Source organism: Myotis daubentonii, chromosome 5 (assembly GCF_963259705.1).
Source record: "Myotis daubentonii chromosome 5, mMyoDau2.1, whole genome shotgun sequence".
In the NCBI taxonomy this organism is placed as follows: Eukaryota; Metazoa; Chordata; class Mammalia; order Chiroptera; family Vespertilionidae; genus Myotis; species Myotis daubentonii.
Genome location: NC_081844.1, coordinates 1,809,836 through 1,829,628, shown reverse-complemented (window position 1 = coordinate 1,829,628; position 19,793 = coordinate 1,809,836).

Here is a 19,793-nt window from a genome sequence, read left to right as displayed (position 1 = left end):
GGAGGCAGCTGATCGATGGTTCTCTCTCATCGATGTTTCTGACTCTCTATCTCTCTCCCTTCCTCTCTGTAAAAAATCAATAAAATATATTTAAAAAAAAAAAAAAAGAACACGAGGGAGACTTTACCTTGCTTAGGTGGCCCCCACTATCACCAGATCTCAATCCAATTAAGCATTTGTGGGACGAAGTTAAAAGAGCCATCAGGCAGTTGGTTCCACAACCATCAAACCTCACAGAACTGGACGGTGATATTCATCAGGCATGGTGTCAGGTTCCTCGCACCACCTTTCAACATCTCGCGCAGTCAATGCCAAGAAGAATCGCTGCAGTATTGAAGGCCAAAGGTGGCCCAACGAAGTTCTGATGGGGTGGCCATAATACTCTGGCCCGTCACTGTATATATAAAACTTTGCTGGATTATGACCGTCGCCATGGGAAGTGGTTTAGGGCCTTCAGAGCTGGGTTTCTTAGTCAGAAAGGAAGAAACCAACGGATCACGTGTCTCTGGTCATGGAAAATCCTTGGAACCAAGTCCCTTCTGGAACTGACTTTGCTCCGATAACATGGAACACTCTACTGAGTATAATTACCAGAAGACACCACACTCACCTTCTTCCTCCACAAGATGCTTGATAAAAAACATTCTGAGAAAGATCATGCGATCCTTATCTTTCTCATACAGATCTGTAGAAACAGAAGCATGGAACAGACTGTCGAACCTCAGAGGGAAGGCGGGGGTGGGAAGAGATCAACCAATGAACTTGTATGCATCTATGCATAACCCATGGACACAGACAACAGGGTGGTGAGGCCTGGGGGGGGGGCAGGGGGAAAATGAGACATATGTAATACTTTCAACAATAAAGATTTTTAAAAACTACATTCTGAGCACATGGCTAACGACTCTGAGTTTGGCATCCCCACGTAAAACCATTTGGTAGAAGTCTGCCCCGCTATGGGCTGCTGCCCAGGCAGTGGTGGCACAAGGGACTATCTGTCTCCTTATCAGCCTGTCTCTCTGGTCCAGGACAAGAGGCGAGGCTGGAGCTGGCCCAGTGGGCACTTGTGTACATGCTCTTCATTTTCACACTCGTGGGTCCCCAGCACTTAACCATTTACAAAGCAAAAGTAGCAAGACCTGCCCTAGCTGGTTTGGTTCAGTGGATAGAGCATCAGCCTGTGGACTGAAGGGTCCCAGGTTCGATTCCAGTCAAGGGCACATGCCTAGGTTGTGGGCTTGATCCCCAGCAGGGGCTATGCAGGAGGCAGCCAATCAATGATTCTCTCTCATCGTTGATGTTTCTTTCTCTCTCTCCCTCTCTCTTCCTCTCTGAAATCAATACAAATATACATTTAAAAGTAGCAAGACCTGCCTCCTTTCCAGTTTGCTGGGCCTTCCATTCATCCTGAGGGCATTAAGCAGAGAGGCAGCCCACTTCTTCAGTGTTACAGGAGAACACAGATTTGGGGGGAATGGATAAAATTAAAATTCCCCCAGGTATTCTTTGGCCACACTCCTCCATCCTCCTTCCTGAGGAGGAACAACGCCTGGGCAGTGCCCTCTGAGTGCCACCCCGCCCAGGGCTCCTCCGATCAGGTCAGCGGCTACAGCAGGCACAGGGCAGCGAGGGGGTCTGAGGTGCATGCAGGGGAGGACACGACATTTTTAAAAATATGTTTTTATTGATTTCAAAGAGGAAGGGAGAGGGAGAGAGATAGAAACATCAGTGATGAGAGAATCATGGATCGGCTGCCTCCTGCACGCCCCACACTGGGGATGGAGCCTGAAACCCAGGCATGTACTCTGGCTGGGGATGGAACCGTGACCTCCTGGTTCATAGGTCGATGCTCAACCCCTGAGCCACACCCACCTGGCAGGACACAGCCGTTTCATATAACTTGTGTCTGATACACAGCTTCCTCCACCCTCCCAGGAACCTGGCGTCAGAGTGGAATTCAAAGGCAGAGCAGTGGGCACTGCGATTGCTCACTGAATTATGGCATTTGGGCTGGGAAGGGTCAGTATCTACAATAATAAACGCATAATATGCTAATTAGACCGGATGTCCTTCCAGACGTCCTTCCAGACAAAGCCAGGGCTGCGAGGGCTGAGGGCCTTGCAAGAATCTCATGCGTTGGGGTTCTAGGGTCCTTATATTTCCTCTTTTGATGTGGCTGGGTGCTGGGCAGGGGCAGGAGCCTGTCCCGCCGAGGGCACCGTGCCCCGTGTGTCGCGCTGTTGGGGTGGAATGTGGGAGGCCTGGCCTGTGGCTCCCTGGCCTGCGCCTCCCTGCCATCTGGATCCTCTTGGACCCGGTGGCTTCCTGGTTCGTGCAGACCGAGTCCTGCTGGGAGGCAACAAGCTCATGCGCCAGAAATCCAATCAACACTTAAACTGTATGTTCATGTTCTATGACAAAGGAACCCCGACGTGGTCCGCAGCTCCTCCTCTCAAGCCAGGTAGCAGAGCGCGCAGGCAGTTAGCCAGCTGGAGACCAGCTCCCTCATGAGCCTGCCCGTCCCTGTCCCCTGGCCTGCCCCCGGGCACTCCACCCACAGGCTCTGCACGGAGTCCCCAAAGCTGCCCAGTTTCTGAGGAGACAAAGTGGTGTCTCCAAACGCCATGTTCCGCCCACTATGAGCTGCAGCCACACTTAGCAATGTAACCGCTGTCACCGGGGAGGAGCAGCACATCACCAGGACTGCTTAGAAGATATGCATTAATTAATTTTCCACCTGCAATTTGGAAGCCTCAATACATGTTTTAGACAGTTTACCACACAGAGACGCATGCATATGCGTGTGTGCACATGTATGTTCATATACACACTCACATGTGTGTGCATGCACACATGTGCACCCACACATGTGCGTGTGTGCAGACATGCACGCCCATGTACAACCACACACGTGTGGATGTGCACATGCATGCATGGACACTCACACATGCATACACACATGTGCAAACACAAACTCATACACACATGCATTCACAAATACACACACATGCATGCACACACATGCATGCATGCCCACACACACATACAGTCTGTGTGCCACACACTAAGCCAAGATGCATCCCTGGGTTGTGAAGGTGGAACAGCCACAGAGAAGGGCGGTGCCCACAAGGTGAGAATTGCAGTTCCCACCCACCCCCATGTAAGCTGAGGGGGGAGAATTAGGCTCATAATGGGCCGAGTTAAAGGGATAGTAGGAGGGGAAGGCATGTGGTGAAGAGAATTTTAGACGAAGGCAGGCCCGTTTGATGGAGCACGTAAGGCTATGAAAGTTCCACGTTATTAAAGGAACAGGAAAGTGCCTCTGGCCCTCGTGCTGCTGGGACGGGGGAGAACAAAGCAGATGGAGCACTTTCATTGTGACCCAACGGGCTTGGAGCCCCGTGGCACCGACGCTGTGACGACTCTCATCGCGTGGAAGGTCAGGAAAGGGGATTCGAGCTGTGGGCTCCAGTGTTCATCTACGAGGGGCACAGAGCGGGAGTCTTTCCTACTCAGCCCCCCGTGTTCTAAGCTGTGGGCACCCGCACTTTGGGGAGAAAACGGATGAAGGAAATGATTGTAAATATCCAAACAGCTTTTAGAATCAAAGACCCCTACCCCTGAGAGAGGGTGTATGTGAGAGTGTGTGAGTGTGTGTGTCTATCTATGTGTGATTGTAAATATCCAAACAGCTTTTAGAATCAAAGACCCCTACCCCTGAGAGGGTGTGTATGTAAGAGTGTGTGAGTGTGTGTGTCTATCTATGTGTGATTGTAAATATCCGAACAGCTTTTAGAATCGAAGACCCCTACCCCCAGGAGGGTGTGTATGTGAGAGTGTGTGAGTGTGTGTGTCTATCTATGTGTGAGTGTCTGTGTGTGCATGTCTGTGTGCCTGTGTGTCTTCCTGTGTGTGTGTCTGTTTCTGTGTGGGTGTCTGTGTGTGTGAGTGTGTGTGTGTGTGTGCGTGTGTGCACCAAGAGTGAATGAGAGCGGTGACCTCCCCTCACTCAGTCCCATCCTATAGAATAATAGAGGAATATGCTAATTATCCATAACTCTGTAATGTAACGACCAGTTTAGCAGGCTGCGCGTGCAGCAGGCCAGGGTGGGTGGGCCTCGGCAGCCAGGGCACGCAGGCCTGTGGTGCCTGCAAGGGAGTTGGAGAGCTAATGACGGATGGGCTCTGGTCCTCCTCCAACAGCCCTCTCCAGCAGGCATGGGGCTGCTGAGACCCAGGCGGGCCTCTGGCCACAGATCCACAGGTTCGCGGAGACCAACTCTACCAGGCCGCCTGGAGGCCACGTGGCTGGGCCACAGGGTGCCCGAACCCAGTGCCCATTCAAGACATGAAACAGAGGGGTTACATCGGAGACCCGTTCCGACAGTGTGACGTAACGTGATTTTCGCTGTAAGTCAGAACCCACCTACATAAGCACCTACATCACTCACATAGCGCACATACGCAGCAGTAATGAAGTGAAACAGCAAAAAAAGCTTAAAAGAAAGGTAACAATTCCTGATCTTTACTGGTGGTAAATAAATAATAAGAAACATAAAGCACATATGTCAAAATAATGGAACTTTTTTTTTATAAATAAATGGGAGATGGTGAGGTAGCCATGAAATGGCCTAGGTCGAGTCCCACATAACCGGAGGATGGCCTGTAATGATAAATTCCAGTGGGTTAGATCTGAAAAGAGCCCTAGCTGGTTTGGCTCAGTGGATAGAGCATCAGCCTGTAGGGTTCTGGGTTCAATTCCAGTCAAGGGCACATGCCAAGTTGTGTAGTCCATCCCCAGCAATGGGCCTGCAGGAGGCAGCCCATTGATCATGCTTTCTCATCATTGATGTTTCTATCTCTCCTTCCCTCTCTCTTTCTCTCTGAAACCAATAAAAATATATTTATTTAAATCTGAAAAGAAAGAAGCATCCACTGAGCTATTAGAAAAATTGCGCATCCCCTTTCGGGGACCCCTGGGTGTGTGCACACAATGGACATGTCAGTCACAGCTCACGTGTGTGACGATCTGGACAATTGTATGGTACTAGTATGAATGACAGTTGCTGCGAAAAATGTTGGGGACATATTTTGTGTAGGAATTGAGTGTCAAGAATGGTTACTTTGTCATTTACTTTTTCCTGTTCCCTTAATACTTTCCCAGGCTTAAGACTGGGGTCGCCAGTTCTGTTACGATTTTTCCTGTATATTTATCATTGCAGTCTTTCCGAATTTTCCAGTGAGAATTGCATCTCCCACTTCTTTCTGTGGGCTCCCTTCAGTGTGGCTCCTCTTACATTACTTGATTAAAAGGTAAGGAAGGCCATAGCCTAGCCGGTTTGACTCAGTGGATAGAGCACTGACCTGCAGACCAAAGGGTCCCGGGTTGGATTCTGGTCAAGGGCATGTACCTCGGTTTCAGGCTCCTCCCTGGACCAGGCCTGGTGAGGGTTTATGCAGAAAGCAACCAATCGATGTTTCTCTCTCTTTCCCTCTCTCTTCCACTCTCTCTAAAAGATCAATGGAAAAATATCCTGGGGTGAGGATTTGCAGCAACAGCAACAAAAAGGTAATTAAGGCAATTGTAGTGGACCTTTGACTCAAATCATTACTCACTAGGCTCCATTCCCCCTCTCCTTCCATCCCTATGTGGCAGTTTGGCGTGTCTTTTAACTCCCCCCTTTGGTTTCCCGGCAACAGTGGCCTCGGTTATACCCTGAGGAGCGTGACCAGCCTCCTCCCCAGGTCTCTTGGGGGAGCATTGCTCCTAGTTCCCGACTCTTCCTAACCTTCTGATCTGTGCTCCTTGTGGCCCCGTCAGTCCCAGGTGTGGACAGTTCTGTCCTTTCAGCCGTAGTCTCTTATCTAATTATCCCCACGGAGCAGAGTCTTTCTATAGAAAAGCCGCAGTGCCCACAAGTTCACTCCAAACTTCTCCTTGAACCTGACTCCACGCCGTCGCCGGAGCACGGGAGGGAAATGTCTCCAGCAATAGCGTTTCTCTCTTTACACCTGTGTGGCCGGCGCGAGCAACGCGATTCTCCAACAAGCGATTCCTTTCCCGGGGAGTGTCATCTCCCTCTTCACACCTGCTGTCTTGAATGCATTTTGCAACCTTTTGTCTTCGTTCAAGATTGCTATTCAGACTCCAAACCTCGTTGGTTGTTTCATTGTCTTTTCCTCTCTTTAATCATGATCACCCGATAGCATCATTTGAGAAAAAGTAATTAAGAAATTAGGAATAATGATGTTAGTGTCAAATAGCAGAGTCCATTTTAACATGAAGTAGAAGAAATATTGCATACGAGTGGCCCAGTGCACAGATTCGTGCACATCAAAAGGGAATTAATTAGAAGAAATATTTTAATATCGCGGTGACTTGTTAGGGGCTGACTGCCCCCCGCCCCACCGTCCGGTGCTACTTTTTGGCTCCGCTGGACGAGGCCTGGCTTGGAAACAGGTTGCTGCTGGTTAATTAGTTAAAATGAGGTCCTTGGGTAGCATGGGTCCACAGCCACTGTGATGGGAGGCCCTGCGGGGGGGGGGGGAGGGGCAGGGCTCACACCCCCTCAGGAGGATGGGGGCAGGCTCTGGTGAGGTCAGGAGAGCCAGGGGACAGGGACCCGAGGTCCTTCGGGGCAGGGGCAGCCCTGCCCACACCTTGTCTCCGACTTCCGGCCCCCGGAGCTGGAGACCAGTGTCACTGAAGCCACTGTTTGTGCTGCTTTGTTACCGCGGCCCCAGGGACCGGAGGCGTGATGTCTTGTTTCTATAGGTTTCCTGTGACATGCTGGACACTCATGTTCTTCACCTGGTACTCCCCGCGGCCCCCCAGGCACCTCTAGTCTAGGCTCTCTATGTCCGTGAAGAGGGAAGCACAGGGAGAAAGACTCCCTCCCAGGTGAGTCAGTGTGACTCCAGGGCTGGTGCCCCAGGCCAGCCTTGGGTTGGTTTCTTTCTTTAAATATATTTTTATTGATTTCAGAGAGGAAGGGAGAGGGAGAGGGAGATAGAAACATCAATGATGAGAGAGAATCATGGATCAGCTGCCTCCTGCACGCCCCCTACTGGGGATGGAGCCTGCAACCTGGGCATGTGCCCTGACCGGGAATCAAACCCTGACCTCCTGGTTCATAGGTCGACGCTCAACCACTGAGCAACACCGGCCGGCTGTTATCTTCAATCCCAGCTTAGATCTGCAGCCCTCTCTTCAGCCCTGTCTCAGCCCCTGAGAAACGTCTGCATCCTGTGCGTTGTCTGTTATGCTTATCTTTCTTACACTGATTGACGGGGACATGCTTTAGATCAAGGGTCGCCAGCCAGTGGTACAGGGACCGCTGGTGGCCCCTTGGGGTCCGAGAGGCTGGCGGCCGTGGCTTCAGATGGAAGCTTGGTTTTCCTGAGAACCTTGCAGGCATGTTCGCTGCCGTGGCTAATGAAAAGCCTGATGAAACTATGTAGATGTTTTTTTCATAGTTTTGGTCTTTTTCAAAGCGGCCTTTGAGGCAAGCATTGGATCCCAAATAGTTGGTGTGGAAGGTGAACCTAGAAAGTCCTTGGAGGGGAGGGAGTCAGGGCAACAGGGAGGGAGAGAGTGGCCTGGGCGCCTGGATCCCACCCCCAAGGAGGGTCTAGGGTTCCAGGTAGGCGGGGCCCCTCCAGGCGCTCCCCCTGAGCAGTGAGGACCCGAGCTGTAGACCGGATCTCCGCCCAGCATGGATGTGCTGCAACCTGGATGGGGACTAAGGTCCTGACATGGGTGCAGTGAGCTGGGATGTTCTCAGGGAAGCAAGGGGGACCCTGGACCCTGAGGCAGGTGTGAGCTCCCAGCTCCCAGCCCCAAGCCAGCCATGTGCTCCCTCCTCTACCTGCGCACACACCTCCCCTCCCCTGCTTCCCCTGGGAGACGATGCTCATCTCTGTCCTCCGAACCCCAGCGTTTCTGGGGCCCCTGTCTTTCCCGGGGTCATTCGCTCTAACAGCAACGGGCCTGTCCGAAGCCGCGTCAGCAGCCTGAGACGCCTTCCCTCCTTGTTCTGTTATTTCTGCTGTTCCCGTACCGTCTCTTCTCTCTCGGACACTTCTGTCAGACGCAGGCTGGTAGGTTTCCTGGGCTTTATCTTCTCATCACGTATTGATTTTTTTTTTCTGGAAAATTGTCTCGCTGTTTCCCAGGACCTTTTTCTCACTCGCTGCTCCTTTCTCATCGCAAGTTGTTAGGGTTTATGGATTCATTTTAGTTTTGGGTTGTTTTTTTTTAAGAAGAAATGTGCTAAGGACATTTGAGAAGCATCTGCTCATTGTTTTGCCTCTTCCTCACCCTTATCCTCAAGTTAGACACAGTGTCGCTGACGAGGCCTGTCTGAGACACTGAGCACCGGCGTGGAGAGATCGCGCTCTCACCAGGCCCGGGTCCGAGGGCTTTCACTAATGTGTCACGGACTATCCCTATTTTAATCTCAATTTTATTTTATTTTTTTATTTATTTATTTTTAATATATTTTATTGATTTTTTACAGAGAGGAAGGGAGAGAGATAGAGAGTCAGAAACATTGATGAGAGAGAAACATCGATCAGCTGCCTCCTGCACATCCCCCACTGGGGATGTGCCTGCAACCCAGGTACATGCCCTTGACCGGAATCGAACCTGGGACCTTTCAGTCCGCAGGCCGATGCTCTATCCACTAAGCCAAACCAGTTTTGGCTTAATCTCAATTTTAAACACACATAAAAGAGACAATGAAATACATTCTAAGAAAATGTCGTGCTCCGTCTCTAAGCATCCGTGAGTGATTTAGGTTGTTTCAGTGATAATTCTAAGTGAAGCAACATCTTTGTGTATAAATATGAAAGTTTTTGTTGCTTCAATGTACTCATTTTGAGCTGATTTTTTAAACTTTTCAGACCGTTAAGGAAAACTACCCCAAATTACAGAAACCAGGCGGACCTCTGAGCGGCAAATCTTCACAACATCCCAGGACAAAGGCCAGCGAGGGGCCTGCCTGCTCCTGCACCATCGGCTGAGCCGTCCTGGCCCTCGGCCTCCTCACCCCACTCCTGTTACACTGACTCGAACCCCAGTACCCCTCTCATCACTCGGCACCTCTGCCTGAACCTCCTTTATGAATGAGCTGAATAAAATCTTTGACGCATTTTCAAATTTTATATGTGCATTACAGTCATGACTTTTGCTCTTTGGAAAATTAGACTTCACCATCAGATATGAAAGGCTATCTATCTATATATAAGCCTTATATGAAAGTGTCCCCTCTGGAGTTCGACCGTCCGGGAGTTCGATCACTCGCTATGATGTGTGCTGACCAACAGGGGGAAGCGCAGAATGAAGGAAGGCCCCGGCTGGCAGCCAGCAGCCCCTAGGTACCCTTCCCGTGCATGAATTTCGTGCACTGGGCCTCTCGTCTATATATATAAAAGGCTAAGTGACCAACCATCCGTCCGTCCGACTGGCCAGTACATATGACGCGATACATATAAAGCTCTCGCTGACACCAATCACATGTGTGTGTTTCGATCTGTCATTGTCGATCATGGATTTAGTTGACACTTCTATTGTAGAGAAAGGGCGAATAACGATATTAAAATGTGCCTTCTAATTAATTTCCTTTCAATGTGCACGAATCTGTGCACAGGGCCACTAGTATGTAATATTTATGTTAATGTTGGATACCTAAGGAACACCCACTAAGCCGTTTCCCAGTTTAACAATAAGGACATTGCTAATGGCACGGAAACCCCTCCCCCGTCGGAGGCGGACACGTGTCCTGGATTTTGGATGCTGGGTTCTCCCTGTCATTTCTGTCACGTAGTTTGCAGCGGCCACGGAGTTCATTCCCATGAGCTCGAGGACCTTCTTGGCACCAACACTGGTGAAAGCTCACGCTCAGCGACACGGGTGCACCTGGCTCTGCAGTGCAGCTTCCCAGCCTCTGAGGACCGCGGAGCCCCCAGCGCTCTCTTTGTGATGCAATTCAGTGCCTTTTGAAAATCTTACTAATATACTAAAGGAGTGACTTTATTTTAAAATTTTTTAAAATATATTTTTATTGATTTCAGAGAGGACAGGAGAGGGAAGGAGAGAGAAAGAGAAACACCAATGATGAGAGAGAATCATGAGTCGGCTGCCTCCTGCACACCCCACACTGGGGGTCGAGCCCACCACCCAGGCCTGTGCCCTGACCGGGAATCGAACTGTGACCTCCCAGTTCATAGGTCCACGCTCAACCACTGAGCCACGCCGCTGGACTAAAGTGAGTGATGTTAGATGCAGTGCCATGCAGTTGACTGGGGCAGCACAGCATTTAAACAGGTTGCAGCCAGGGGCACAGCGGGTCCCCTGTGCCAGGGGGATGTGGTGGAGGCGCTGAGCTCTCCCTGGAGCAAGGACGTGGCCCATTGGGGGGAAGAGCTGGTCCCGCCATCCCTCAGGAAGTCCCAGTGGGACAGCTGAGAAGGGACATGCTCTCCAGGAACAACAGCGCCAGACAAGCGAGGCCCTAAGAGCAGAGGGGTGTCTGCTAAGAACATGGACGGAACGGCCAGAAGGGAGGTGGACGTGGGCCCGACCTGCAGAAGAGCCGTCTCAAGTGGAGACTTGGAGGATGGGAGGCTTGCTGGGCTCTCGCAGGAGCCGGGGGCTGCCTTGCTGAGCAGGGAGAGGGCGTGGAGGATGTCCCTCTAGCAGCCCCTGGGGGCCCATCGAGAGGGGACATGAGGGCGGTGTGGGAGGAAGCAATCAAATCCGAGGGAACCTGACGTCACAGAGAACCGGGGGCCAGCCCTGACCTACCACATCTAGTATCCGAAACATGAGGGGGAAAGGTGTATATTTTCACCCACAGTTATGCTGGCTTCATCGTTCCCATGCACCCACATCCAGTCTTCACCCTTTTACAAAAGGCCTTTAACATCAGGATGCACGTGACTGTGTTAGCGCCCCCAGACAGAGCAGGGCGTATCCCCGGGACAGAGGGGGAGAGTAACATCAGAACGTCTGTCCACAGGTGGGGCCCTATGAATGGGCAGCCATGGTTGCCCCCTCCCCCAGCCTCCCTGGCCCCGTGGGGGTTGGGAGATGTGGAAATTCAGGGCTAAGACTGGACAGCCCTGTGCTCAGTGGGAGGCCAGGTTTGTGCCTTTAGTCTGCACAGTGTTCGAAGGGAGGAAATCGATGATCCAGCCCATAGATTTAGAAACAGTGCTTCATGGTGTGAAACGGTCCCTCTCTTTTCCCTCCCCCTCCCTCGTCCCCCGTCCTTCTCTCCTGTTCCCCGTCTCAGGCATGGCTTTGAGACCGTGGCCCTCCGATTCTAGCACATGTCGGACTCACCTGGAGGGGTTATCAAAATATAGATTACTTGGCTTTTCCCCCAGAGTTTCTGATTCAGGTTTTAGGAGCAGAGATGCACGATTTGCAATTCTAACGAGCTCCCTGGTGAGTCTAATGGAGCAGGACTGGCCCTGACACTCTGAGAAGCCCCTGGAAAGAGATTTTCCTCTGCAAGCTCCTATGGTGGGAACTCACTGTATTCATTGGCCACTTTTACCTTCAATGTTTATGAATGTTTTTCAGAAAAATGTTATTTGGTTAAGATGTCTATTTAAATATAAATACATATATATAAATATAAATATTATATGTATCTATAACAATAAAAGTGTAATATGCTAATTAGACTGGACATCCTTTCTGATGACCTTCAGGATGAAGCCAGGGCCCCAGGGAAGCCTGGCCGGCAGCCGGGGGAAGGAAGGCCTACTCTTGCATGATTTCGTGCATCAGGCCTCTAGGATATCATAAAATCATATGTACAGATATTATATTTAAACAAGTTACAAGCTTTGTTTCTGTACCATTTCCCTAAACCTGGATGTATTTTTGCTGCCCACAAGCTGTCTTCCTCTGAGAGGTGATTTAAACTTTCCTGCCCTTATTGTGTTTGTGTCCGTTTCATGTTACATGTTCTCTGATGGGGTTTACCCCAAAGCTGATGTCCTAGCTGGGAGCCTGCTGCTGCTTGCTGAGTAGACGGTGCCTTTTTGAACATCAGATGGTGGCCTGTCCCCCCGAGATCCCTCTGGACCCTCCACGCTGACACAGAGGCCACCCCCTGCCCGCTGCCTCCATGCCTCCCTGGATGCATTTCTCGGCGTCTGCGTTCCTAGCCCTGGGAGTCCTTTTGTTTGTTTTATATCCGGCACAGAGCACATGGCTGGGTGCTGTCTGTTTAGTTATCTTTATTTTTTATTTTTTTTATTCTTCTGTAATTTTGTTGTTGTTAACCCTCACCGGAGGATATTTTCCCATTGATTTTTAGGGAGAATGGAAGAGAGAAGGAGAGACAGAGAGAAACATCGATGTGAGAGAAACGCATCGATTGGTTGCTGCCCACATGCACCCCAACCAGGGCCCGAGCTGGGGAGGAGCCTGCAACCGAGGTACCTGCCCTTGACCAGAATCGAACCCAGGACTCTCTGGTCTGCAGGATGACACTCTATCCACTGAGCCACACCGGCCAGGGCAGTTATTTTTATTTTATCGTTAACCTTATTTTAGTCTCGGAATGTAATATGACCAATAACCAATGCACACACATGGCGATGTGTTTGAGATGGTGTTGATATGATTCCCTCACTTTTTCACGTTATTCTCCAACCCTTCCCACACTCATTCTTAGAATTTTTGAAGATGCCCCCTCTCTCTCTCTCCGTTTTAAAATCTGTCCATACTATCCCTACTCTTTGAGTATTACATGAAAGGCACATTTGAGTTGGTGTTCTATTTTGACATTAATAACGACAAAGCACAGCGCCCTGACATTCCTACCCTCTCCCTCCACACCCCCCTCCCCCACCCAGCCCATCTCCCAGAGCCCAGCACGTGGGCAGGCTCCAGTGTGAGACAGAGGCTCCTCCCCTCTCCAGCACTGAGGTCAGGGCTCGGCTCTAGTCCTGGTCGGAGAGGGGAAGGGAGAGGGAGAGAGAGAGAGAGAGACATCAGTGCTGAGAGAGAATCATTCATCGGCTGCTTCCTGCAGGCCCCACACTGGGGGTCAAGCCCAAAACCTGGGCATGTGCCCTGACCCAGAATCGAACCGTGACCTCCTGGTTCATAGGTTGACGCTTAACCGCTGAGCCACGCCAGCTGGGCTCCTATCACATCCTGTATATGGCATAGATATCCCATCACCTTCCCTGCAAATGAATATCCAGTCAAAACTACGTTCAAAGAAAGAGAAGAAGAGGGGAAACTGTGAATTTTTCTGTCGACGAGTAAGCATCATTCAATTACCACACTGTGCCTTACAGAACAAAGGAGGCCTGGGAGACAGTTGCACGCCTGTGGTTTTGCAACACAGTTTGAAATGTCCTCCGGTTTTCAAATCATGTTCTGCCCTAGAAGAAACAGACTTGTCTGCTGAAATAGCCCAGCGCGCTCTTCAAACATCACACGCCCCACCATTTAGAATGTGTGTAACGTTTAGGGATCTTACTGAGCTGGAAAATGGAGAGATGTGCCTTTTTCTCCCTACAATTTGTTCTTCACTCGCCTTCCAGTCGAGTAGGAAATACTGCTCAGCAGCTGAGAGTCGGTGGAAAGGCGGCGGCTGCCCCTGGTCCCCATGAGCAAGGGCTGCGAGCGGTGAGGATGTCCGGGTGTCAGAAGAAACGTGTGTTTAAACTGCGTCTGCAAAGCAGCAGTAAAGAGTCCGTCCCCAAATTGAAAACACGTGTGAGACATCGCACACCTTGATTGAAAACAGCACAGGGCTGTGCAAATTTTCCTGCAGCGAGCTCATGTGTCAGCGGCCTTAGCACCCACCGGAAAATTACAGCTGCTCAAAGGACCCGGGAAACTCATTATTTATCAGCAGTAACTGCTGCCTGCGGCCTCGGGCAAGTCAGATCACCTCGCTAAGACCACGTTTCTCTGCAGCCGCGTTCTCGGTACAGCATGGCTCTGCCTTCATGAAGCAGAACCTCATGAGCGTCTCATCTCAGAGGGCGGTTCCGGGCACTGGGGGAGCTGGCTTTTCAAACAATGTGCCCCTTGCTTGTTTCGGGGGGGGGGGGCTCCTGCCCATTCTCCTCTCCAGCCCTCTGCTGCCACAAAGAGGGTGCCATCTCCCCACACCCAGGCCATGCCCTCCTGGCACCAGGAACGCTCATTCAGACCCAGGCTGCTTTACGCGTACTGAGACCCTGAGGCACTGTCTCAGTTATTTCTCTGAAGGAAATTGTTTTGTTTTGTTTTTAAATATATTTTATTGTTTTTTACAGAGAGAATGGGAGGTGGATAGAGAGTTAGAAACATCAATGAGAGAGAAACATCGATCAGCTGCCTCCTGCACACTCCCTACTGGGGATATGCCCGCAACCAAGGTACATGCCCTTGATCGTAATCGAACCCGGGACTCTTCAGTCTGCAGGCTGATGCTCTATCCACTGAGCCAAACTGGTTAGGCTGAAAGAAATTGTTGTACTTTGAATATTTCTTGCCACTCCCTTCTGGCCTGCCAAGTTTCCGTTGAGAAATCAGCTGACAGTCTTGTGGGTGGTCTCTTGTAGGTAACTGACTGCTTTTCTCTTGCTGCTTCTAAGATTCTTTGCCCTGCCCTTCCGGAGTGTCTCCGTGGTTGAGCATCAACCTATGAACCACAGTTCAATTTCTGGTCAGGGCATATGCCTGGGTCTCAGGTTCAATCCTCAGTGTGGGCGTGCAAGAGGCAGCCGATCAATGATTCTCTCTCATCATTGATGTTTCTATCTCTCTCTTTCCCTCTCCTTTCCTCTATAAAATCAATAATACACACACACACATATGTGTGTGTGTGTGTGTGTGTGTTTTGTTTTTTGTTTTGTTTTTGTTTTTAAGATTCTTTGTCTTTAACCCTTGGCATTTTTATTATGAGGTGTCTTGGTGTGGGCCTCTTTGGGTTCCTCTTGTTTGGGAATCTCTGCACTTCTTTTCCTTCTCCACATGTTTTTTGCAACAGTATAAAAAATAAAAGAAACTGTTCTATTTTATAAGGCTGAGTAAAATATTATCACATTGGCTGAGTTAAAATAGCTAGGGAAATCACTTAATTTATGCTCATGGGGCAATCTGCATTAAACAAATCCAACATTTTAAAGTCATTTATGCCTGGCTGGAGTGGCACAGTGGTTGAGCATCAACCTATAAACCAAGCGGTCATGGCTCGATTCCAGACTGGGCACATACCTAGGTTGCAGGCTTGGTCCCCAGTGTGGGGTGTGTAAGAGGTAGCCAATCAATGATTCTCTCTCATCATTGATGTTTCTATCTTCCTTCTTCTCTGTTCCTCTCTGAAATCAATTATATATATTCGTGTGTGTGTGTGTGTGCACAGCTCACACACTGTAGTGCGTGTGGTAGGTCTGGTTAGGTTGAAGGGTATGTTCTTCTTGTTCTTCTTGATTTGTTTTCCTGTGTGAGGAGGTTTTCTTCTAAACACATATTCTTCCTGATGTAATTAAACATAAAGGTTTTAGAATAACAGTGATTCCAATTTTGGAACCATTTGGCTATCCATCTAGACCCCAGAGTAATCCTATATAATAAAAGGCTAATATCCAAATCAACTGAACAGTGGAACAATCTGTCGCTATGACACTCACTGACCACAGGGGGCAGATGCTCCATGCAGGAGCTGCCCCCAGTGCTCACTGCACTCCCACAGGGGGAGCACTGCTCAGCCAGAAGCCGGGCTCACAGCTGGTGAGCACAGCAGCATGGCAGGAGCCTCTCCCACTTCCACAGCAGTGCTAAGGATGTCCGACTGATGGCTCCCAGACTGCAAGAGGGTGCAGGCCAGGCTGAGGGACGCCCTCCTGCCCCGTGCACGAATTTCATGCACCGGGCCTCTAGTATCCTTGTAAAATCCACCCTCTTCCCCCCAAATACAAAACAACAACAGCCAAAAGAAATCGTGTTGCTCTGAAAACACACAGAAAGACACCAGACTTTGCTGTCAAGGACTTTCCTCCAGTTTAAGTGACTGCCCCCCACCCCCCGCCCCGACTGTGGGCTCAGCAGAGAGGTGACACATTGATCTTGGGCGTCAGCACCATTCTACTGATGGTGCTCACGTGTCGTTCTGCAAATTAGCGGAGACTTATTAACAGCAATTATATATGATGCTATTAGCAGTCAGCAAAGATGGAAAGTATTGGCCTGATGGAAAGCTGGGGCCCTAATGGCCCTGTCTCCCCGGTAATGGATCTCCCTCCATCTCACCTACAACCAGCCAGACGCGGGATCAATAGAATCTCAGGCTTAGAAAAACTGCTTGCCTGCAGGATACCGATACCTAAGTTAGGACTCATTACACAGATGTTTAACTCAATGAGTGGAAACTATGCATAAAGCCAAACAGTTATTCCCTAAGGCCAGAGTTCATGTCATTTCATCCCCAAACACGAGGGCTTTTATTTTTTTATTTCTAGATGTGAACAGACCATCTTGTAACTGTGATATTTGCTTTAAATGGTCTCATTTTGGCTTGTGTTTTGCTTTTTATGACACTGTTATGTTACAGAGAATGGATTGGGCATGAGTGGGTCATTGCACCAATTGCACAACACGGCAATAGTTGCACAACCCAGTTACCAGGATAAAGTCTGAGAAAAAGGCACAGCTGCAGCCGCCTGAGCGCTCCTCTGGCGGGAGTTAACCTGGTTTGGGCTCTTGATTTTGCAGAGCTTGTGGGAATGTCAGTGCCTCACATCGATCTCAGCCACGCATTGGAGGGGACGGCGGCCCCGGGAGGGCTCAGGGCTCCGCGTCTTTCCCGATGTTCTTGGCAGAAGCCAGTCTGGCATCCAGGCGGGGTTCATGTAGGAACCCACTCGGATGAAGGTGGGCTGTTTCTGAGGACGTGTAGGGTGCACGAGCTTTGCCGCAATCCACGTGTGAAGCAAAGCTTTGTAAGCTCATACCTCTCCTCATGCGACCATCACCCTCTTAGTGAATGAAGGGAGGTATCAGCTGCATCTTCTAATTGCATTGAAACGAAAAATCAAAGGCTGCCTGTGAAAAACTTTTGTTACAGCAACCACAGTCCCCAGGTTCACGGAGCGCAGACAGGGGGGCCTTCAGGCCTTCGAGCAGGGCTCTAGTGCTCTCACTTAGTAAACTATCATTTAAATTTAAGCATCCATAGGTCATGGGACATGGGCCAATAGACACACTCAGGCACAATTAGCTGGAAGTGAAAATGGTACAGACTTTTGGGGGCACAATTTGTTATCATCTTCTAACCCCGTGGTCGGCAAACTGCGGCTCGCGAGCCACATGTGGCTCTTTGGCCCCTTGCGTGTGGCTCTTCCTAAGCCTTAAGAGTACGCTAATTAAGTTAATAACAAGGTATCTGCCTATATAGTTTAAGTTTAAAAAATTTGGCTCTCAAAAGAAATTTCAATCATCGTACTGTTGATATTTGGCTCTGTTGACTAATGAGTTCGCTGACCACTGTTCTAACCTAAACCACACGTGACTGTTGACATAGCAATTCTATCATGAGGACCATACATTATGTGAATGCACTCACAGATGTTTTTTAAGATCTATGACAATGTAGCTTAGCTTGAAACAGCAAAATTAGCCTACATTCAGAGTGCAAAATTAATCGAGTGATTGTTCAATAATCTATAGCACATGCACAGGAGGTGGGTCTGCAGATACTGAGAGGGAGTATTTTCAAAATGTATTATTATAATTAAAAATGAATCCAGCCCTTACCGGTTTGGTTCAGTGAATAGAGCGACGGCCTGAGGACTGAAGGGTCCCAGGTTCGATTCCGGTCAAGGGCATGTACCTTGGTTGCGGGCACATCCCCAGTAGGGGGTGTGCAGGAGGCGGCTGGTTGATGCTTCTCTCTCATCGATGTTTCTAACTCTCTATCCCTCTCCCTTCCTCCCTGTAAAAAATCAATAAAATATATTTTTTAAAAAAATGAATCCAGCCCTGGCTGGCCATGTGGATCAGTTGACTGGAGTGTTGTCCACACACCAAAAGTTTGTAGGTTTGGTTCCTGGTTGGGGTGTGTACCAGAGGCAGCCAATTGATGGCTCTCTCTCATCTCTCTCTCTCTCTCTCCCACCCCCATCCTGTCTCCTTTAAAAAAAAAAATCAAAAACATATCCTCAGATGAGATTTTAAAAAATAAAAACTGAAATCCAGACAAGATATAGTGTATGATTCCAATCTATCTATCTATATATATAAGAGCCAAAGTGACCATTATGACCGGACGACTGGACAACTGGCCTGTAGCTATGACATGAACTGACCACCAAGGGACAGATGCTTAATGCAGGAGCTGCCCCTTGGTGGTCAGTGCACTCCCACAGCCAACCTCCCGCAGCCGGCCAACCTCCTGTGGTCCCTCCCCCCGGCCAACTGGCCGGCCCAAATAGGCCTTGATTGGGACTGGGTGAGATGGCCCCGATTGGCCCTAATCCCCAGCCAGGCCAAGGGACCCCACCCATGCACAATTTTGTGCACCGGGCCTCTAGTATATATAAAAACCTAAGCGACCGAACGACCAAACCACTGGTCGACCAGTTGCTATGATGCACACTGACCAATAGGGGGCAGACACTCAACACAGGAGCTGCCCTCTGGTGGTCAGTGCAGTCCCAGAGCAGGAGCACCTCACAGCTGACTGACAGGTGCCAGATGCAGGGCTTACGACTGGCGAGTGCAGCACATTAGTGAGTGGAAGGAGCAGGCACAGCGGGGTTGGGATGAGCGGGAGTGGCGTGACACCTGGCCCGGGTTCAGGCTCCTCCCTGGCTGCTTGCTGCTTCACGCACTACTACATCCCTCAGGGGATGTTGGACTACCAGTTTTGGCCCGATCTCCACAGGCCTGTCCCCATCCCCTGAGGGATCCCGGATTGAGGGAGGGCACAGGCCAGGCTGAGGGACATCACCAGTGCACGAATTCATGCACCAGGTCTCTAGTGTATGAATAAAAGTTAAAAGGGAAAAAAAATTAAAAATAGAGGGTGGGAAGGCGTGGTTTCCTCCTGGAGGTGAATGCAGAATTCTTTAAAACAAGTTAATTTTATTGCTCAGGATTATATTGTTCTTTTATGGTTAACTTCTTCATCACATCTATATGCAAATTTTATTTTAAACAATATTACAAAAATATCCCCATGGGATTATGGGCTAGTATTTTTCATGAACACATCTTTTTAAAAATGAATAATGGCTAGTATATATGTGTCTAATTATTCATAAAGTAATGTATAAGATATAAATTTTCATTCTCACATAAATTTATAAAATATATTTTTATTTACTTAGAATGTTTTTGGTGGCAAAGCCATTTTTATTTATGTAAGCTCCTTTGCTGAAATGATTCTTTCCTGAATTAGAGATTTTCAATCCCGAGGTATTTGACCATTGTGAGTTTCCAAAACACAGAAAATAAATGTTTGGTTATCAAAAACACTATCCTACCTATTATGATGATGTTGCTAACAACTTTAACGAAAATCAACATATAAAATTGAGTTATATAGACAAATAACTCTTTGGACCCCTATTACAAAATAGAGTCATGGAGTACATTTAAAGGTAGATGTATCAAATGCGTATTATAACATTCAGAATTCCTGAAATTATCTGTGGTGAAATCTAGTCCTAAAATTATGGAATTTCAAGGACCACATTATCTTGAGCCTTATGTCATAATATATTATATTGTAATCTGCTTACCTCAGTGTCTGGATTTGGGTGAAAAT